Source organism: Sorex fumeus, unplaced genomic scaffold (assembly GCF_029834395.1).
Source record: "Sorex fumeus unplaced genomic scaffold, SorFum_2.1 ptg000008l, whole genome shotgun sequence".
NCBI lineage: Eukaryota > Metazoa > Chordata > Mammalia > Eulipotyphla > Soricidae > Sorex > Sorex fumeus.
Window position 1 is genome coordinate 75645150 of NW_026606065.1, and position 24120 is coordinate 75669269.

Below are 24120 nucleotides of genomic sequence, written 5' to 3' on the forward strand. Positions count from 1 at the left end.
AGTATTCTTTAAAGATTTGGAAGAACGCACTAGTGAATCCATCTGGGCCAGGACTTTTGTGCTTAGGGAGAATTTTTAGTACCATTTTAATTTCCTTGATGGTGATAGGTCTGTTCAGGTATTCCAGGTCTTTTTGGTTCAGTCTTGGGAGGCTATAGGAATCTAGGTTTTTGTCTTCTGTGGCATAAAGTTTCTCAAAGTACTCCCTGAGGATCCTTTGAATTTCTGTGGTTTCTGTTGTAATGTCCCCCTTTTCATTTCTGATTCAGTTTATTAGGGTTCTCTCTCTCTCTCTCTCTCTCTCTCTCTCTCTCTCTCTCTCTCTCTCTCTCTCCCCCTCTTTCTTTATGAGTCTTGCTAGGGCTTATCGATCTTGTTTATTTTCTCGAAAAACCAGCTCTTGGTTTCATTGATCTTTCTATTGTTTTTTGGGTTTCCATATCGTTAATCTCTGCTCTGAGTTTTATTATTTTTTTCCTCCTGTTCGGATTGGGCTCCTTTTGTTGGTCCTTCTCCAAGCTCTTAAGCTGTGAGGTTAGGGTACTTATGTGGGTTCACTTCTCCTTCCTGGGAAATGCTTGTAGAACTATAAACTTTGCTCTTAACACGGCTTTTGCTGTGTCCCTTAAGTTTTGGTAACTCATGTCCTCATTTTCATTCGTTTCCAGGAATCGTTTGATTTCCTCTTTGATTTCCTTTCTAAGCCACTCATTGTCCAAAATTGAGCTGTTTAATTTCCAGGTGTTTGATTTAGTTTTCTGTTTGTGTGTGTGATTTACTTCTAATTTCAGCACATTGTGGTCTGAAAAGATTGTTGATACAATCTCTATCTTCTTAATTTTATGGAGGTATGTTTTGTGGTTCAGCATGTGGCCTGTTTTAAAGAATGTTCCATGCACACTTGAGAAGAATTTGTATTCAGCTTTTTGAGGATAAAGTGTCCTGTATATATCTACTAAGCCCCTTTCTTCCATTGTTTCCCTCAAATAAAGTGTGTCCTTGCTAATTTTAAGTCTGGTTGATCAATCAAGAGGTGATAAAGTGGTGTTGAAGTCTCCCACTAGTATTGTGTTGCTATCGATGTCTTTCTTCAAGTCTACAGGTAGTTTTTTTAAGTACTTTGCTGGTCCCTCATTAGGTGCATATACATTTAGTATTGTAAGTTGTTCCTGTTGTGCAGATCCCTTGATCAATAAGAAATGGCCTTCACTGTCTCTTGTGACCTTCTTCAGTCTGAAGTCAATGTGGTCTGATACTAGGATGGCTACCCCAGCTTTTTTTATGGGAGTTGTTTTCCTGTAGGATTGTTTTCCAACATTTGACTTTGAACCTGTGTTTGCTTGACTACTGAGATGTGTTTCTTGCAGGCAGCAGAATGTTGGGTTCAATTTTCTAATCCATCCCGCCAGTCTGTGTCTTTTAATTGGTGAGTTTAGCCCATTGTCGTTGAGAGAGATTATTGTTATGGGGTTTTGTCCCATTTTTCTGTTGAAATTTGGTGTATTTGTATTCTTCCTCTTATTCATTTCTATTTTCTCTTTGTCTCCTCAGTTTTTACCTTTCAGATATCCTGAGGCTATCTCACTAATTGAAAAGAGATGCTGCCTGGTCACTGCTGTGACTACAAAGAGGTTAACATCAGATATGGGTAAGCCCAGCTGAGACCAATCCCTCAGAGTTTAAACTGATCTGCTGACTTGGGTTTGCAATCTGAGTATATGCTTTCTCGTTTAAGCTGCTGAATCTTCAATGTGGTTTATCATTTAAACAGTATTTGGTGGCAGATAGATGTACTTTTGTGTTGTTTTGTTTTAAAACCACACCCTGTGGTTCTCAAGGCTTACTTGTGTTTCTTTTCTTTTTTCTTTATTTTCATGTTTCTGTACTAACATATCACTTTAAGTTGGTCTCAGGAGACTGTGTGGTGTTGGGGATTGATCAGAAGTATGATACATGCAAGGTCAATGCCCTACCTACAATACTAACTCTCTGTTCTGGAAAATACTTATTTTTATATATGTATACTCTACTTTTAAGTATAATAGAACAAGCAGAATCTGCAAAACAATGGTCTTTGTGGAAGATAAGAGTTCTTAGATAAGATTCCTAAGTCTCTCATAGGAAACTTTTAAAGAATTTTCTGCTTAACAAAAGGAAAGAAAATATGTCAGCACTCATCATATTTAAGTGGGTAGTCCTCTTTCCTCCTAAATCTTTTGTTCGATTGTCTTGAGGAAACATCATAAATAAAAGGCAGAAGATAGAAGGCAGAAGTTCTCAAAGGCCAGGTCAAGGATGAATCTTGCCATTGATTTATAAGTTTATGTAATTGACTAGAAACAGTTACACTGGACTTCTTGTAAATTATTTAGAGAGCTTTATTACCAAAGAAAATTCAAGTGACTGGTAGTTTTAAGTCTAAGAATCAAAAGTCATTGTGAGCTTTTGCTTGTTTTACTTTATACTTCCATTGAGAATTAAAGTAACTTTGCAGTGAGGGAAAGTATTACCACCACCTCCAGAAGATTCAGGGAGAAAAACCTGCATTTCCCTTTCTTCAAGCAGATGAGGCAAACATCTATTAGAAGTCAGTGAACAAATGACAATATTCACAACTGCAGGGCTTTGATTCTTTGCCCCTTTCTGGATTTGTGCTGATTTTGTGTAATGTTTCAATGCCATGCAGAAGAACAAAAGGAGACACAAATTCACTGTTTTATTTTAATTTAATTAATTTTTTGGGATATTTTTGCCACACCTGGAAATGCTCAGAGGTTACTCTTGGATCTGCACTCAGTAATTAATTCTGGCAGTGCTTGGGGGACCATATGGGATACCGAGTATCATATCAAACCCTGATTGGCCACATGCCAGGCAAGCACCCTATTTTCTGTAATATCTCTTCAGTCTAGATTCACTGTTTTAGACCATTTTAAGCTAGAAATGAATTTACCATGTTTAGCAACCAAAAAATCAATGTCACTGATCCATTAATAAATACTTTGACCTTATCAGAGTAGAGTAATAATTTAATTCCTTTCTTTTGCAAAGTACTACATGGTAGTTGTAAAACTTTCAAGATTTTGAAATATAGAGGCATATTTTCATAGTTCAAGACACATTATTTTAGATGTGCATTCTAAACGAAGCCTTTCCATAAAAAACAATGATAACAAAATATATGAAAAAGAATTTTTAAAAATAGGGTCCAAAGAAAGAGAGAGAGAGAGAGAGAGAAAGAGAGAGAGAGAGAGAGAGAGAGAGAGAGAGAGAGAGAGAGAGAGAGAGAGAGAGAGAAGGCAAGGCACTGACTTGCATGCAGTCAACTCAGGTTCAATTCTTGGCACTGCATAAGGTCCCCCAAGCACCTCCAGGAGTGACCTTTGAAAACAGAACCATGAGTATGTTCTGAACCCCACCAGGAATAGCCTTAATCACTACTTGAAGGAAGAATGTATAAATGAACTAATCTTCTTTTGAGAGACATATAAGTTACTAACACAGTTAGTTGCTTTTCATCCTGTTCATTAAAGAAAGAATACTTTGAAGTAGCAAGTAACATGTCTCATTAGTATTAACAATATGAAAACTGGTACAGGTACTCATAAAATAAAACCAAAACTTCTTTAAAGCCTCAATGCCTTTGTGGTTTGCCCTCTGTCACCTCTCCAATGTCATTTCACCCCATTTCTTCCTGACACACAGAACTTCAACCACACAGCCCTTCTCTTATCCCTACATCGCACCAGGCTCTCCTTTTACATTAGAACTTTCCCACATGCTGTTTCTTGGCACTGCTCCTTCCAAGCTTTTCACACAGCTAATTCCTTTTGGTAACAATCAGAATTGAGGTTAGAAATAGAATTTTCACATCAGACGGTTTGTGTGAAGAGACCTTAGAGATGAGTGCTGGATTAGGGACCAACACAAAGGAAATGGCTCACATAAAGAGTAACCCTGGAGTGCCATGATCACACCCAAGGAGAGTAGAAGAGGCGGTATCTGGTGGAAGCTGGACCATGATCAGGAGTCTCCTATGGAAGTTTGTTGTGAAAGGAGGAAGCTTTTGTCAGAGGTATGACATCAGAGCATGTAGGGTGCGTAAGGAGATACTTCAACATCTTTATTCTTGTGCCTTCAGTTCCCTCCCCCATCATCATTTTGGCAGAACTAAACCAGAAATGAAGGACAAACAAGCACAATGTGATGCAATCCTGAGCAACCCCTGAGAGCACAGTGATTATTTGTGTGTTCAAAGGTTCTCTCCACCCAACAGATGGTAAAGCCACAGCATCAAGGTTGCTTTATTCTAGATAACTAATGCTGCTACAAATGATTAGCATATAGGACATAAAGAGTTACTCAAGGAAGGAAAAAGTTCTTTAAGAGATTAAAATGAATGAATGTGTGCTTGTGTGTGTGTGTGTGTGTGTGTGTGTGGGTTGGGGGAGCTGTATGTATCAGGAGTCAGGGGTCTAACTAAAGTGGTAGAGCACATTTTGGTACCCCGGAGGGGTGCGGATGAGACCCCTCTCTGCCCCAAGGGACCCAGCACCTGCAACCTAAAAACTACAGAACTCAACTTCTGCCAGGCTCAGTGCTGCTCTCCACATGCTCGTGCTAAGCCTTACCCACAAGTGAAACTTTTCACGACACTTCATACCACACACCTTACCCATATTCCAAGAGTACGGCACCACATTTGATGGGGTTCAAAGTAGGAGGCAACCAATCTTAGACGGAAATATATATTTTTTTACAGATACATGCATATGTGTGTGTGTGTGTGTGTGTGTGTGTGTGTGTGTGTGTGTGTGTGTAAGCATACAAGGCTCAACCTTTAACAACATGTTAGTGATCTTTTATAGAAGGGCTTAATGGCCCCTGGGTGAAATACAACAATATTCACACTCTTTCCTCTAAGGATACTTTTTTGTAGCATTTTCAGCAGTTTTTCATGACAAACAATACTGCACTGCTTTGTAGTATTGTCCTCCCATTGTTCATCGATTTGTTGAGCGGGTCCAGTAACATCTGCATCTTGAGACTTGTTGTTACTGTGTTTGGCATATCGAATACATCACGATGAGCTTGCCAGGCTTTGCCATGCTACTGAGATACTCTTGGTAGCTTGCCGGGATAACAAACAATACAAAATATATTATTTCAGTTCTTTGGGGCAGATTGGGATTCAGGGTGGGAATATGGTGGTGGGAAGGTGTAATGGTGGTGGGTTTGGTGTTCGAATATTAGCACTGTAGCACTGTCCTCCTGTTGTTCATCAATTTCCTCGAGCAGACACCAGTAACGTCTCACAACAAATTGTGAGACTTATTGTTGCTGGTTTTTTTTTTTTGCATATCAAATAGATCACGGGTAGCTTGCCAGGCTTAGTCGTGCGGGCGAGATACTCTTGGTAGCTTGCCAGGCTCTCCGAGAGGGGCAGAGGAATCGAACCCAGGTCAGCTGTGTACAAGGCAAACGGCCTACCCACTGTGTTATTGATCTGGACCATTTGAATATTAAATGTAACCAAATATTGTGAACTACTTTATAAAATAATTAAAATTTTTAAAAAGAAAATATATAATAAACAAATATGGATATTTCTAATTACAAAACAAAACAAAGCAATAAAGTAGTATATCATATATACCTACATGTGCAAGAAGCTCAGTCCCTTGAGCTTTGCCAGTTTTTGCTCTAGTGGCCTCTGATTACTGCCATTTCTGAGTACTACACATCCCCAGGACTGAGCACCAAATCACCAGGACCACTCTACAGAGAATATCATTGGGAACACTATTAGGTATAGTCCCAATAAAAATTATTTTGAAGGCCCTCCCATTGATCATCGATTTGCTCGAGCGGGCCCAGTAACGTCTCCATTGGAGACTTTGTTGTTACTGTGTCTGGCATATCGAATACTCTCGGTAGCTTGCCGGGCTCTCCAAGAGGGGCAGAGGAATCGAACTCGGGTCGGCCATGTTGGCTGCGTGCAAGGCAAACACCCTACCCGCTGTGCTATAATTTTCTTTAAAATAAGTGATTAAAATTTTAAAAGCAGGGGCCTGGAGTGATGGTACAGTGGGTAGGGCATTTGCCTTGCATACAGCCAATCTGATTTAATCCTTGACATCCCATATGGTCCAAGCAACTGCCTGGAGTGATTCCTGAGTACAGAGCCAGGACTCACTTTTGAGCATTGTCAGGTGTTTCCCAAAAGCAAAAAAAGGAAGAAAATATAGTAACTGAGTAGGAGTGAGATGATAATATAGAACTTATTTTTAGCTTTTACAAGACACACTTTTGTTAATTCACTTTATCCCTTTAATAGTCTTGATACACAGGAGTATTAGTCCCATTTTCTATAAAGTAAACTGAGTTTTAGAGGTATTAGATTATTTAATAATATTATTCAGGTCACAGTTGGTGTTTAACCCAGTTCATATGGGTTTAAGATTGAGTCCCTTTCATTAATACTGAGATTCTCTGGAAATAGAGCCAAAGGCATTTTGAACATTATGTTATATAATATACATTTTAGGGTTTTTTTATCAAAAATTTTTTAATAGTGAGACATCATGAGGTACAGTTGCAGACTTACACATTTTTGTGCTTGGGTTTCAATTATACAATGATCAAATACCCATCCCTCCACTGGTGCCCATTTCCCCCCACCACGGATCCCAGTATCCCTCCCACCCCTCACCCACCCCGGTTTTTTTTTTCTTAAAATGTAATGTTTATCTGTTATTTATCTATGCACCTATTTATCTACATATATGAAAGTGACTTTTGAGAAAGGTAAGTTGGCACAGATGCTTTGTTTATGGGAGAAAAGACTGGAGCATGCTGTGAAAATGTTCATCCTTGAGAACAAATGTAGACAAATAATAGACTACAGGTTAATTTAGGCAGATCCCTGTGAGAATTTGCACTAATCTGGGAGTAAGAAAATGAAGTCCAATTTGCCTCCTCTTATGTCATCTACCTAATATTTCTTTCATGTTCAAGAGAAAAAAGCCTATAATAGAACCTCCCTGTTCTATTCTGAAAGAAACTCTTGAAACCAGTATTTCTCAACCTTCTTCTGCAATTATGGCTCACTTCTCTACTCTGACCTTGTTTCCTTCCTGTAGATACGCTATTCTACCTGACCATGTGCCTTCCCATTTACATGATTTTCACCCTCATTTCCCCATTTACATGATTTTTACTGCCTTAGAACATATTGGAGGTCAATGGTCAAGCCATATAGCCCCTAGTTGAGAAATGTTTCTTTAAACAAACTATTCAAAGACTTAATTATATATACCCTAATGTAAACAGTGTACAAAATAATTACTTCACATTATTGTCATTAAATTTTTTTGACATATCTATAAAACTACATAGCATTCAGTGGTGAAGGAACCAGGAAGAAATGCACATTTAAGGTAAAAACAAGGTGAAAAAATATAAATTGTATTTTACATAGGGAATGAATGGAAGTGATAACTCACATACATATTATTCTGATATAAATTCAGGAAAGAGGACAACGTAGGAGTATTACAGTTTTCTGTTGTCTTTGATATTCTATTCTAAATCATCCCCATTTACTACATTATTAATAATATTTGCATTCTATTTTTTCCCTTGGAAATTTTAAAAGTCTAATTTTTGCATCAGAAATTTCTCAAGATAATTTTAGTCTATATAAAAGCAGGGTCCCAACGAGGGACTGGATGGACCCAGGGCAAGCTGTGAGCTATGTGCTACCAGGCGTCAAAATGGACCTGGCCAAAGTGCCATAATGCTTAACTCTAAGTTAAGAGCCTGGTCATGGACAAATTCTGTCATGATCCAAAAAGTAATAACTAGGGGTTGAGCAATATCACAGCGCATAGTGCATTTGCCTTGCATGAGGCCAACCCGGGTTCGATTTCCAGCATCCCATATGGTCCCCTGAGCACAGCCAGGGGCAATTCCTGAGTGTAGAGCCAGGAGTAACCCCTGTGCATCGCCAGAGGTTTTTTTTTTTTTTTTTTACAAAAAAAGCTAAAAGAAAGTAACAACTAGATTCTGACCCTGCTAAAGTTAGGAAAGATTAATCTGGCCTGAGCACTGTATTCTGAGCCTGTGGCGAGATGTCCCCAGGGAGTAGCCCTACAAGCCTCAATGTATCTCTTACTTACTTTGTCCATACAAATAACTATTAAGAAGTAGAATGAAGATGTTAATTAAGTTATTGGACTAAGGAGAAGAGGAACACCCCTAGGTGGTGTTTCCACCCTTGAGCCTGATGGGCAGTCAGGAAGGGCTTTCTTATGTTGATTTGTTTCGTGACTGGATGTGGCATCTACCCCCAGTGCTGGGTAATTGGGGAGAGATGAGAGAGAGAGAGAGAGAGAGAGAGAGAGAGAGAGAGAGAGAGAGAGAGAGAAGGGGGTTGCAGAGAGAGCAGGGCAGCAAGATGGAGCATGGAGAGACTAGCAAGGGGGACAGAGAGAGAAGAATGTAGAAGAGTACAGGAGCAGGCATGCGAAGAGAGAGAGCCCAGAATGCAAGATGGAAGGCAGAGAGATGAGTGGGAGAGACAGGAGGAGACGGGAGTGAGAGGCAGCGTGAGACTAGAATGGGGGGTTCAGAGAGACTGGAACAGGTGCATGGGGAGAACAGAATCACTTGATCACTTGATCACTTGACTTCCCGCTAATCGTCGATTTGCTTGAGCAGGTGCCAGTAACGTCTCCATTTGTCCCTGTAGTGTGCTAGCGTAGCCCAATGGCGTCTGTTCACTCTAGGAACATGAAGAGCCTCAAACCGATTGTTCATGATCTTGATGAAGAAGTCTGACCATCTGATAGGTGGGCAGCCACGCGGTCTTTTGACATCCCATGGAATTCAGTTGGTAACAGCTCTAGTCCAGTGGTCATCTTTAAATCTCATTACATGACCAGCCCATCTGATTTTTGACACCTTGGCAAACGAGACAGCGTCCCTGATTCTTGATCATTGACGGATGTTGGAACTCAGGATTCTTTCTCTCATTTGAATGAAACGTGATATTCCAAGCATAGCTCTTTCAATTCTTCTTTGGGAGACCCGAATAGCATTCTCATCTTGTTTGCATAGGGCCCAGGTCTCTGAGGCATATGTTAATGCAGGAAGAACAGTGGAATCAAAGGGATGTGCCCAGAGCCAGAGGTTCTTCGTCCTCTTAGCTATTTCTTCGAGCTCTTGAAGATGTTCCAAGCTGCTCTCTTCCTCCTGCGCAGCTCAGGTGCCAGGTCATTTGTCATGTTGAATTCTTGACCTAGGTACACATAGCTGTTGCATTCGGAGATGGTCGTTCCATTGAGAGCGAATGGGGCGTCAGGAACGAGGTTGTTTCTCATAAACATTGTCTTAGTAAGATTCAGCTGTAGTCCGACCTTTCCACACTCACGGTCGAAGTCGGCCAGCATTTGTGCCGCTTGACTGATGTTTGGTGTTATTAAAACAATGTCAACAGCAAAGCGGAGGTGGGATAGTTGCTGACCATCTATCTTCACTCCCATTCCTTCCCATTCCAGTCATTGCATGATGTTCTCAAGGGTGGCACTGAAGAGTTTTGGTGAAATGGTATCACCCTGCCGAACCCCTATCTTGACATCAATGATTACTTCTTTGTAGAATGGTGAGATCCTGGTAGTGAATCCATAATACAGCTCATGGAGGATCTTGATACATTGAGCTTGAATGCCCTGATTGGCTAGGGCTTCAATGACCGCTTCCGTCTCAACAGAATCAAAGGCCTTCTTTAAATCAATGAAAGTTAGACAGAGCGGCATCTTGAACTCCCGAGAAACCTCAATGAGCTTGGTTATCATGTGGATATGGTCGATGGTGCTGAATCCTTTGCGGAACCCGGCTTGCTCGCATGGTTGTCCTTCATCTAGTGTTCTGCCAATCCTATTTAGGATGACTTGAGTGAACAACTTGTAGATGACAGACAATAGGCAGATCGGGCGATAGTTGTCAATGTCATGGATGTCTTCCTTCTTGAACACTAGTACGGTCCTGCTGGTTTTCCATTGGGACGGAACCTTGCATTCAGACAGGTAGCGTGTGAAGAGCCGAGCCAGTGTATTGATGAGTACTGACGGCAGGTTCTTCAGGTGTTCAGGTCTGACCTTGTCTGGGCCGGGTGCTGTTCGTTTCTTTACTGATGAAATGGCGTGTTGGATTTCGGAAGGGAGAACATTGGGAATGACATATCCATCCTGTGGAATTTGGTATGTAGGCAAGTGGACATGGCTATCGAAGAGATTTGAGTAGAAGTCATGGATAATCTTCTCCATTGCCATTCTGGAGGATGTGATAGATCCACCAGGACGTCGGAGGGCAGTCATCTTGGTCTTGTAGTTGGTGAAGGACAGGTGGGCGTTACGAATACTTTCCCCAGCTTCTGCCGCATCTACCAGCACTTCTGTTCTTCTCTCTTTGAGGTCTTCCTTGATCGCATCTCTGCACTGCTTTGCGAGCTCTGACGCATGCATGCGCCAAACCACGTTGGTGAATAAGCTCAAGAGTTTTCAAAGACAGGCGTTTTTTTGTGGCTATCTCTCTCTTGGCATTACTCGCACAATCATGGAGGTGCTGAACCAGTCGATCATATTCCTCGTCAATGTTGTGAACAATGGCATCTTCCTATGTTGCCGCAATAGTGCCAAAGAGCTCCCAGTTGGTGGTCGTTCTGGGAGTTCTCTTTTTAAACTTTGTAGCCCTTTCTCCTCACTCTGTGAAGTAGAATTTTGCACGAAGGAGACGGTGGTCCGATCCCTTTCGGAATTTTGGGACAACAGCGACACCGGTGAGGCAAAACCATTGATTGAATATGATGTGGTCTATTTCGTTGTGGAGTAGTCCACTGGGAGACTCCCATGTCCAACGTTTAGATTCGGCCTTCTGGAACTGTGAGTTACCATGGATGGTCTTGGTCAACATGATGAACTCAGACAGTCTCTCACCCTGTTCGTTTCATTCTAGGCCATGGATCCCAATGTGAAGTTCTTCAGCTGATCTCCTTGGTCCTATCCTGGCATTAAAATCGAGACTGATCTTGTAGAAGGTGTGGTCTTCTTTATAGAACTTCTCCAGCTCCATGTAGAACTTCCTAATTTCTCCTTCATCATAATTAGATGTTGGTGCGTAGACAACAAAGATAGAACTGCTGGCAGTGAGCCACCTCTATTCAAATGTAAACCTCCGATTCGGGTTGTTAGGCATTCGAATGAATCAATGCTCATGGCCAAGTTTGTGTTGACAAGGACACCGATGCCTCCGACACCTCTTTTATCGCATTTTCTGAGGAACAATTCTTCTCCAGTGTCGAAAATGGCATGATGAGATTGGTGCCTTCTTGTCTCGGTCAGACCAATGATGTCGTACTTGATCTTTTGTGCTTGTACCATCAGGTCCTCGATGGATGCATCTGATGCTAGCGTACATGCAGGGAGAACAGAATAAAAGTTTGTTTTCTCCTTCGTCCGCTCCATGGCACAGGCCACCCACCACTAGGGGGGCAGCCCAAGACCATCCAAACCCAGGGCCCTCCCCAGCCGCCCAGATATTATACAGCTGGGGAAGTGGATGGGCCTAGTACCTGGCTTGCCAAAAGCCCAATAGTCGCACCCACACTCAGTGTATCAATGCAGCCATGCCAAGTGCTCAACTCTACCCCTTCATACTCTCTGCAGAGACACTAAACTGCAGATAATCTCAGGTACCCTGGTGCTCAGGATAGAACTCTGGAGCCTTCTGGAGTCCGGGTAGGCATCCTTTCCCCATTCCCTGTATTTCCTGATGCCCCGACAGCCCCACTCACCTCCCACAGCTCCTGTCATGTTAACTCATTGGTCCAGACCATAGATCCTGAAGTCTCAGGGCAGGGAGACACTTCATAATTTGTCAATATTGAATTCCAGTAGAAGCACACCAAATTAAATGGGAGAGTAACAAAGAAGCCAACTAAACTCAACAACCACAGCCTAAAAACACAGAAGGCTAAACTCTCAACAAACAATTTAGTAAATTCTTCGACAAGGGTGGTAACAATCCTGTGATCCAATATAAAAATTTTCATATGAAGTTTGTAATTTTTATTACTTTTATTATTGAAGATTTGTTTTCTAATGAATTTCCACTCTACAGTTGTACTGACAGTTGTGGCTTTTGTCTACATTAAAATCATTTTAAAAAAATCTTGAAAGAGAGTAGAGTGGGTAGGGCATTTGCCTTAGATGCAGCCAACTGAACTTTATACCTCAGCATCCCATATGGTCCCCTGAGCACTGCCAGGCATGCAGAGCCAGGAGTAACCCAAGTGCAGAGCCTGGAGTACCCCCTGAGTATTGTACGTGTAGCAAAAAAACAAAACAAACATACAAACAAACACAAAAACAAAAGAAATAAATAGGAAAAAAAGAAAGAAAATGTATGTAGTTAAAGCAACAAGGTATGGGAAGACTACAGAATTCTCCCACTTGTCTAAAGTTTGGGTTATAACCCTTCACTTCAGGAAAGACTACCTATTTTACTAAAATAAAGAGCTCAGAAAATGAGTTTTGTCAGCATCGTACTGGAACAAAGGCAGAACTGCAGACCAATGGAACAGGGTTGAATACACTGACATCTCCCCTCAATCATTTGATCATCTAATCTTTGATAAAGGTGCAAGTAATGTGAAGTGGAGTAAGGAAAGCCTCTTTAACAAATTGTGCTGGCATCACTGGATGGCTACATGCAAAAAAATGGGCTCAGAACTCTGCCTAACACCATGTACAAAAGTAAGATCAAAATGGATTAAAGACCTTAACATCAGACCAGAAACCATAAGGTACATTGAAGACAAAGTTGGCAAAACCCTCCATGACATTGAAGCTAATGGTATCTTCAAAGATGCCACACCACTGGCCGAGCAAGTGAAAACAGAGATAGATAAATGGGACTATCTTAAACTAAGAAGCTTCTGCACCTCCAAAGAAACAGTGACCAAAATACAAAGACAGTCTACAGAATGGGAAAGGATATTCGCCGAATACACATCTGACAAGGGGTTGATATCCAGGATATACAAAATACTGGTTAAACTCCACAAGAAGAAAGCATCCAACCCCATCCAAAAATGGGGCAATGAAATGAACAGAAACTTTCTCAAAGAAGAAATCCGAATGGCAAAAAAGCACATGAGAAAATGCTCTACATCATTAATCATCAGGGAGATGCAGATCAAAACCACAATGAGATACCATCTCACACCTCAGAGACTGGCCCACATTCAAAAGAACAAAAGCAACTGATGCTGGCGTGGATGTGGCGAGAAAGGGACACTCCTTCACTATTGGTGGGAATGTCGACTGGTTCAGCCCTTCTGGAAAACAGTATGGAAGATTCTCAAAAAATTAGAAATTGAGCTCCCATTTGACCCAGCAATACCACTCCTGGGAATATATCCCAGAGAGGCAAAAATGTATAGTCGAAGTGACATTTGCACTTGTTTGTTCATTGCAGCACTCTTTACAATAGCCAGAAACTGGAAGAAACCTGAATGCCCAAGAACAGATGACTGGTTAAAGAAACTTTGGTACATCTACACAATGGAGTACTATGTAGCTGTTAGAAAAGATGAAGTCATGAAATTTACATACAAGTGGTACAACATGGAAAGTATCATGCTAAGCGAAATGAGTCAGAAAGAGAGGGATAGACATAGAAAGATTGCATTCATCTGGGGGATATAAAGTAGCAAAATATGAGATTAATACCCAAGAATAGCTGAGATCAGCACCAGGAGGATTACTCCATAGCTTAGTGGCCAGTCGGGCATTCTAGAGGAAAGGGCAGCTCAGATAGAGAAGGGAACACCAAAGAAAGGGTGTTTGGAGGATCCTCCCAGGAGGGGAGATGCATGTCGAAAGTGGACTATGGACTGAACATGTTTGCCACTCAATGCCTCTTTTGCAGATCACAACACCCAAAAGGAGAGAGAGAACACAGGGGATTGCCCTGCCACAGAGGCAGGGGGAGATGGGGGGATGGGGGTGGGGGGGATATTATCCATGGTGGTGGAAAATGGGCACTGGTGGAGGGATGGGTATCTGATCATTGTATAATCGAAACCCATGCACAAAATATTGTAAATCTACAACTGTACCTCATGGTGTTTCACTAATAAAAAAAAAGAAAATGAGTTTTGTTTCACCAATAATAGGGGAAAATTGAAAATTAGGGTTCACTGTTTTGCAGCAAATCTGACAGCTGTGAGAGCACTACCACCAAGCTCCTCCCAGCGACTGCTATAGTGTAGGCTGAGTGTTTGTCCTATTTTTCCTGCTTTAGGACTGGAGCGATAGCAGGGCTGAAGCGATAGCACAGCAGTAGGGCATTTGCCTTGCACACAGCCAACAGGGCCCACCCGAGTTCGATTCCTCGGCCCCTCTCAGAGAGCCCGGCAAGCTATCGAGAGTATCTTGCCCGCACGGCAGAGCCTGGCAAGCTAGCCATGATGTATTCGATGTATTTGACAGTAACAACAAAGTCTCCAATGGAGACGTTACTGGGCCCACTCGAGCAAATCGATGAACAACGGGAGGACAGTGACAGTGTATATTCCTGCTTTAAGTTTTGCATGTTATTATGTGTGATTTATTGGGTTATTTGGGGGAGCTTTGGAATATTCAAATAATATTCCCTGTAAACCAATGATAATTTCTTGTTCAATTTATGCCAGTTTGACTTACAAAGGGTTTCTTAGGAACTTTTTACTTCAGATAGCAGGGAAAATTTGTACTGCAAAGACTTATTAACTAACGCTAAAGAGCTACTTTCAGCATTAAAAAAATGCTTTTCCTAACTTAGAACTACTGAATTTTTATATTATTTCAAATTAGAATTTCTAACTAGTCAGTTACTTATGTATTTCTAAATAACTGAATTTGAAATAAGATATTCCAAGTAACAAGGTTTATGCCACATCAGAAAACATATTTCAGCCTTATCCTTTGCTCTTTATTGTTTCATTTCATTAGAGTTCTCCAGACAGATAAATAAGAAATCTTAAGAACACATTCTGCTCGTAAAAATATTATAGCAGATTATATTTTCCAAAGAGAGTTGGAGCACACAGATTTTCTTTTCCTCCCTCTGAGATTTGAGACTATTTCTCCATTCTCTGAAGGTGATGATAACCTTGTAACTGTCCTGACTAGTAAACTAATATGAAAGAAGTTATGCTGATTGGTTTCTGAGTCTAATAGAGATTTATAGTGATACAGCTTGTAGTCTCTTAAATGATTGCTCTCAAAAACCAACCACTTTGCTGTGAGAAAACTCAGACATGCCCACATGGAAGAACACATGGATATGCCCACAGGGAGAAAATATTGAGGTCCCCAGCCAACAGCTAGGCATATGAGTGAACACATTGACAATTAATCTTACTGGCTTTGTGCTGCACCAATCTAGTATCAAATTGGGTAAAAAGTGAGCCGTATTCATTGAGTTCTGTCAGGGAGAAGTTTTATGTACAAAACAAATACTAATACTGGTTCAAGCTAAGTTTTGTTGTTGTTTGCTACACACACAGCTACAGTAACTGTTACAGTATAATTAGCTATTGAATAATGGAAAACTTGCCCAAATTAATTGGAGAAAGGCCAATTCACTTTTCTTCAAAATACAAGATAACTAAGTGTTTTGCATTTAATGCTTTCCTGAATCTGGTTGATATGTTTAAGAAAATATGAATTAAATTTTGATATCAATATCATGTTTCAGCTCTGAATTGCTTTCTAACCATGATGAAACAGTTTGAAAGAGTAGAATGCTTTATTTTTAAACAAGTTTAATTTTTTTCTGAAATATTTTTGTTTCTCAACCAACTTCTTTTCTTTTTAATATTTTATTATTTTGGGAGGAGCTCTAAAATTAAAAAATTACCCCTATACCTTCTGTTCCCTAATAAAATACAGCCTGTTCCCTGGTAATCACTCAAGATACATGATTTTACCTTAGGTATCATACTTGGCCTTATACAATTTCTGGGTTTGGACAAATGCCTAATGCACATAGCCATCATAATAGTATCATATTGTGCATTTTCATTACCTTAAAATGATCTGTACCTTTCCCATTCATCCATTCCCAACTTTCTCCAAGCCCTAGAAATGGCTATTTTTATTAGCATCATAAAGGTAAAGGTAAAGTCCTCCCGTTGTTCATCGATTTGCTCGAGCAGGCCCAGTAACGTCTCCATTGGAGACTTTGTTGTTACTGTGTCTGGCATATCGAATACGTCACGGGGAGCTTGCCAGGCTCTGCCATGCGGGCGAGATACTCTCGGTAGCTTGCCTGGCTCTCCGAGAGGGGCGGAGGAATCGAACTCGGGTCGGCCATGTTGGCTGCATGCAAGGCAAACACCCTACCACTGTGCTATCGCTCCAGCCCATTATCATCATAGTTTTGCCTTTTTCAGAATACCATATATTTAGGATCATACTGTATGTAGTCCTTTTATATTAACTTTCTTCACTCAATTATACAAATGTAATGTTTTCAAATGCCCTTTCATGGGCCTATGACTTGGTTCCTTTCAGTGCTGAATAATAATCCATTGTCTGAACTGCAAACCTTTACTTATCTAGTCACTTACTACAGATTACCTTACGTTGTCTCCAACTTTTGGAGATAGAGATGCTGTAATGATATTCTGTTTAGGTTTTTTGAGGAACATGTTCCAACTCTTTTGGGTAAATATGAAGGAACTGGCTTCTGGATTAGGTTTTTTTTAAAAAAAAAAACTTATTGGGTAATATGATATTTAATTTTGTATGTATCTTATTCAGCAGTTGGTGTTGTCAGTATCCCAGAATTTGATTGTTGAAATAGATGTGTCTTGGTACCTTATTATTTTCTTTAACTTTCATTTTTATAGTGGCATATGATGTGGAACAACTTTTTATATGCTAATTTTTCAAATTCTTGATTAAGTGTTTATTAGTTTTCATGGCCCATTTTTATTTATTTAATTTATTTATTTATTTTGCTTTTTGGGTCAGATCTGGCGATGCACAGGGGTTACTCCTGGCTCTGCACTCAGGAGTTACTCTTGGTGGTGCTCAGGGGACCATATGGGATGCTGGGAATCGAACCCAGGTTGGCCGCGTGCAAGGCAAACGCCCTACCCGCTGTGCTATCTCTCCAGCCCCTCATGGCCCATTTTTAAATCATTTTCTTATTGTTGAGTTTTAGTAATATTTTGTATATCGTGGATAAGTCTTTTATTAGAGGTATTCTTGCTTATGAAAACAAAGTAACAGATAATAATTTAACAGAGAATTTACACTAAAGATGTATGTTCAATACAGACTAGCACTTAGCTAACTTAAGAACGATTTTAATGAAATAGATCAGTTATATTATGAACTTACTTCCTATTTGCTTTGAGTATAAGTTGGAATCCATATAATTTAACATTCTGTTCTCTCTTGATGTTGGATATTGTTTCTTTTGAAATAACCCTTATCTGGTTATGTGTTAGCTTTTTAAAAAGACATATCGATGCTCAGGAATTATATTTTTTGCAGTTTAATTTTTGAACAAGAATGTATATATTTAAAACGACTATTTCATGTAAGAGGGTTTGCATCTTCTAATATTCTCTAAAAATGGCTCCCATGAGTTGCTTATTTATTGGTTCAGTAATATCACAGCCCTATTATCCACTCAGAGCAGTTCTGTGTCATCTGTTTCCTGCCTCCTCTGTGTCTTGTAAAGGTGTGGTGCTGTGATGAGGACTCTCATGCCCTTTTAATCGTAAAAATATTGAATGACTTTCCAACTGGAAATATATTTCCCTTTGCAGAATTATGAATTTTATTTGCCTTCTGTTTAACTTCTAGTAAGGGTTCACATATTTTGCTAAACTCATTTGTATCCACTGTAACATGACATTTATGTGCATGTAGATAGATAGATAGATAGATAGATAGATAGATAGATAGATAGATAAAGTTTTTTGGGGTCATACCTATCAGTGCTCTGGGGATATTCCTTGCTTGGTGCTCAGAGGTCACTTATTGGTGTGAGGTACTGAATTCAGATCTTGGGGTATCAAGCCTAGGACTTCTACATGCAAAACATGTCCAGTCCTTTAAGCTCTCTTCTCAGCTCTAAAGTGTTCTGTGTAGTAAAGAATTCAATTTAAGATGATTATTGAAAAATAATTCCAAGGTGAGATTGATCATCACTATAGTATGCCCATTGCTTGGAAATACTTAGTACACATTAGGGATTCACCAATTCTGAAAAGTTCCAGAGTACAGACATATAGCTAATCTAACTTTTTCCAAACTTAAATTGAACTGGGACATTGATGCATTTTTATTTTTTAAAATAGTTATTAACTTGCTTGGAGAATTATCTCCTATGGAACACATTGAGAATGCAAGTTTAGGATTTTAAAGTTAGGCTTTTTCTTCAAGCCAGTTTCTCTCTTGAATGCAAATCTTCATACTTGCTTGTCTCTATTTGGTTATCACTTACTTGAAAGTCAAACCCATATTCTCTCTTGAATATGTATCTATCTTCCTTGTCTCTACGTTTCTTTGCTTGCTGCTTGCTCTCTCAAGCCCATGTCCCTTCTTGAAATGTATGACTTTCCGTCTCCAACCTCATTTCTAAGTTTTGCACAATAAAAACAATTTTGTTCCACTAGATAAAGTTAAAGATGCGCTCGTAAATTGTCTCATCTAGGCATCACGGAATTCCTGAAATATATTCAGAGACAAAAATCTAATTTTACAGAAGAGAAAGCTAATTCTTCAAACAGTTAAGTGGAAAACAGAGGCTGTACTCATGTTACCACCATCTGGATAACTACTTTGCAGTCAGAAAGAAGTGCTGATGTGATATTGTGTTTGTAAGAAACAGAAATGTGGTTTGCTTAAAAAGGAAAGGTCTGGGGCAATGGAACAGTGGGTAAGGTGTTTGTCTTCCTTTCTGCCAACCTGGGTTCGATCCCCTGCACACCATATGGTCCCCGGAGCATTGCCAGATGTGATTCCTGAGTGCAGAGTAGGAGGAAACCCTGAGCACAGCCTGGTTCACTCTTGAACACGTGTTTTCTCACATGTCATTTGGCCCTCGAACCAATAAAATGAAATAAAACAAGAAAGAGAGAAAATTCTGTGTATGTATGTACGTGCATTGGTGATTAGTGTAAATTTGCTTATTTTGTGAATTTATTGCCTTAAGTTGTCCCAGCTATGATTTTGGAAACACCAGACAACCTCGTATATTTCAGAAGTTGTCATGTTTTGTGGCCTGAGAAATAGAATTTGAGCACAAGCCCAGAAACACAGGCCCTTTTGACACTAACCCAATATTCACAGCTTAAGAAATTTAAATATAGAGTTCCTCTCAGTAATTTAAATGCCAGTCAGAGAAAACAAGGTACTGCTTATTTTTTTCAATTTTGTTTTCTTTTGATTCAGGAGAAGCTGTGGTGCCATATTGAATATTTCAATCTCTCACCTAGTCGGTATTATTAGTTGGATCCAATTTTACCAGATGTCCATTCCTCTTAGTGCAAAATGACCACCAATTGGAAGGACCTGAAGTTTTACAGGATTTTCATATCATTCAACAAAGTGCCTTACTTCTTTTTGAAGATTATTAATAGTCAAAATCTTGTTAAGTGCAAATTTCCTCCAGTCTTTCTAGTGCTTTTGCTAATGAAACTTTTGAAATCCAATTGTTTTTTATAACTTCAAGAGATCTTTTATCGCAGCTTCACTGTTTCCATTGCCCAAAGCTCTTTAAAATGGAGCTATTTTACCCAAACCCAAAGTCTGAAAAATAGGCTTACATATCTATTATATAGGAATTTTAACAGAGAGAACTATGTCTTCATTATTTATAAACTTAGTTGAATGATTCAATGAAATTGAAGATGGATATTTTGTATGGTGTTTGCTTTTCTTCACAAAGTGATAATACATTTATAAATCTGGAGAATTTTGTTTAGGATCAGACTGAAACTCATAAAGCATCAAGTTAGACCTGATTTAGTTAGACACTTGTGTCCAGTTTTCTAATGTAGAGAAATGGATTATGTTGTTGGAAACCTGGGGCATTTTTATATCAAAGCAATTAGGGAAAGGATGATCTGGCAGGTATTTTTTTAAAGAAACAAAATTTTGCCTTGAGTAGAATGCATTAATAAAAAGCTTTTGTATTGTTACTACAATGGATTGAGGTTCCTGGACAAAAACTCTCTGAGTTGGACTGTCAAGTCATACTTCTTTTCATTCTATACACTTTCACTCTTATTAACAGATCCCTCTAATTTTCCATTCAAGATTAACCCTTGCGTTTATCTATCAGGCTTATAAAATGTGATCTAAATGTGGGACCTGAGGGATAGTACAATGGGTATAGTGTTTGTCTTGCACACAGTTGACCTGGGTTCGATCTCTGACACCCCATATGATTCCCTGAGCACTGCTAGGAGTAATTCCCGAGTTCAAAATAAGGAGTAACTCCTGAGTATCACCAGGTGTGGCCCAAAAACAAACCACAAATAGTGCTCTAGGGAGTGGAGCGATAGCACAGAGTGTAGGGCGTTTACCTCACACGTAGCTGACCCAAGTTCAATTCCCAGAATCCCATATAATGGTCCCCTGAGCACCACCAGGAGTAATTCCTGAGTGCAGAGCCAGGAGTAACTCCTATGCATTTGCATTGCCGGGTATGACCCAAAAGCAAAAAAAAAAAAAAAAAAAAAACCACAATTAAATCTGTTGAGATGTGAACATTTGTTAGCGTTCTGTTGTTTGTTTTTGATTTTTGAGGAACACCTTTCAGTGTTCAGGAATTTCTCCTGGCTCTGTGCTCAGGAATCACTGTTGTTGTAATTCTAGGGACAACAGGGGGTTCTGGGATCAATCCTAGGTTGACTACATTCAAGGCAAGCTTCCTACACATTGTACTATCTCTTCAGACTCTTTGTAACTCTTATGGTACATGATATAACTCCTGGCAGAGCTTTGATAGGCCCAGAGATCTGAGAACAATTCTGGTTTAAACCAGAAGTACTGGAACTACAGGAGGAAGTGATTTTGTGGGGCCAAGGATAAACCCAGGCCTTGCATATTCTCGGCATGTACTCTACCATTTGAGCTACAGACTGGAAACAGAGTTTTATTGAGAAAACTGACTTATCTGAAGTCATTCTACATTTTGGTGGCAAGACTAAACCAGAATTTCTGCAGTTATATATTTTTCCAACTCATCTATCTTTCATTCTTGTGATGATAGAACCTAGAGAAATGGGAATAAGCATGGGAGTGCAGAAAACTGTGTGCCTAGAAAACATGATGGAATGAAGAATTGCAGTAAACTCCACGTGTCCTCTAGATTGCAACACAAGCACATTAGGATAATTGTAGGACATTAAGTTGTTTATATTAAGTGGACATTAAAAGTAATTATGATTGTCTGTATTTTTAATCTAGTAAATTATAATTGTAAAATCTTCTAAAAATGAAAATCCAGTTTATTAGTCTAAAGAAAAAAATAATTTAATCATATTTGACCTAAACTCACATTATTCCAGTTAATTATTATCATAATTCTTCCCCTTCCTAGGAACATTGATGCTTTCACTGTAGATGTATCAGCATAATCACTTTTGGGGTGCTAGTTCAGGTCCCCTCAGGATGTTTATAAGCACCAAATCATCTTTTTAAAGGTAAAGGCCCTCCCGTTGATCGTCGATTTGCTTGAGCGGGCCCAGTAACGTCTCCATTGGAGACTTTGTTGTTACTGTGTCTGGCATATCGAATACTCTCAGTAGCTTGCCGGGCTCTCCAAGAGGGGCGGAGGAATCGAACTCGGGTTGGCCATGTTGGCCGCTTGTAAGGCGAACGCCCTACCCGCTGTGCTATCGTTGAAAAATTATAATTTTGTAACATGTGTTTCAAGGATTTTGAATAAAGTATTATAGATCTATTTCATATGATATAAAAATAATCAAAAGTTAATTAAAGATGGACGAAACCATAAAACACCTAAAAGAAAACAGACATACTCTTTTCTGATACTAGTCTTAGCGATGTCTTTGGGAACTTAGCTCCAACAAGGAAAACAAAAGCAAAAACAAACAACTAGGAATATCAATTTAAAAAGCTTTGCACAGCAAAAGAAAACATCAGTAAAATGACAATATTTCCAAATCTGCACATCATAAATTTTTCAAGAGACTGATATCTAAGGTACATAGAGAATTCCTAAAATCCAGCTGCAACAGCAAGAAAAATACATCTATTAAAAATGGGCAGAAGACTATATCCCACTGTCCCAGAATTGATTCCTCAGACTGAATACAGATCACAGAGCACTTCCAGGGTTACTCCTGTATAAAGAGCCAGGAACAGCTACAGGCTGTCTTTCAGGCAAGACCAAATCTTCAATTGTTTCCTTCCCTGAAAAACAATTGATAGAAGAACTGAATAACACTTCTTCAAAGGAGACAAACAAATGGCTAACAGCATAAAAATAAAGTTCATCATCATTTGCCTATATTTCTAGGCCAATGTTATTTACCAGAAATAACAAATGTTGGTAAGATTGTGGAGATAAAAGAACTATCACATATTGTAGCAAATTTAAGGAATATAAACTGGCCAATAAGTCCAGGTGACTTTTGGAAATCAGTATAAAGGCTTTGTAAGGTGTCAGAAATATACTTACTGTATAATCCAATAAAAAGTCACTCAAAAATATCTAAGAAAGAATATAAAAACATTTAATCAAGAGAATATATGTACACCTATGATCTGAGTGATATTACAGAAATTAGGATCCTTGCCTTGCATGTGGCAGACCTGGGTTTGATTCCTGGCACCCCACATGGTCCTGTCTCATATCTAATCATATCTCTGAAAAATTTTCACTTAGCACCTCACTTTGGAAACACCAAGAGACTTCACTGAGGCCTACATTAAAAATGAGTCACAAAGTTTCCTATTTTGAGATTAGGTTCTATTTACTTTAAGAAAAGTATTCTTCATACATTAGGTTTTAAATATTTTATTTTGCTTCTCATCTTCCTCTTAGAGAGCCTGGCAAGCTACTGCGAGTATCTCGCCTGCATGGCAGAGCCTGGCAAGCTCGCCGTGGCGTATTCAATATGCCAAAAACAGCAACAAGTCTCACACTGGAGACATTACTGGTGCCCGCTTGAGCAAAATCGATGAACAATGGGAGGACAGTGCTACAGTGCTTCTCATCACACTTCTTAGTTTTGGTGACTAGTTTGTTGTATTTGGAAAATATCATGATTTGTGGTTTTGGGCTATAAACTATCATTTTGGTTTAAAACAAATGGTATTTTGATTATTTTCCCAAAACTTTGTTATTTATGATGAATTTCAAAGCAAGAGAGATTAGAAAATATTCCATCATTTTAAAACAGAAGCCTATGAGTATAGTTTATGGTGGTCTTATTGGATATATACCTGAGGTGTCTCAATAGAGGAAAATCTTGGTGTTGCATTAAAATATAATCAACAATGTTATTTTGTAAATGAGACTTTTGTTTTAGGCCCTTACTCTGGGTGGTTTACTTTATTTTCACACCTAGTTCCCCATCTTTCTCATACTCCATATGACTCTTGCCAGTAGCAGAGAGAGAGAGAGAGAGAGAGAGAGAGATATCTCCAAACACAAAATTAAGAAAACAGAATGATTTTGTGAAAGATTTTGTGTTCAGTTATATATTGATACTTAAATGCACATTTAGATAATTAATTAAAACCTGTTCTTTATTAAATCCAGAATTCTCATTTCCATTTGGAGCCCTTGAAACAAGCTAATTTATCTTCCAGCGTGAATTTAATAAATAGTTTAAATATTTTATGGCTGTGTTGGTATGTGAATGTTTTAATAAAGTCTGTCCAAAATAAAACAAAAACATTGTCCTGAAATTTCATTCTTTTTGTTGCTCAAAATTTTGGCGTATTCTTTACCTAACTTCTCTCACAATATTCATTAACCAATCAATAGTTTCTCCTGGGGAAAGAGAGAGTACAG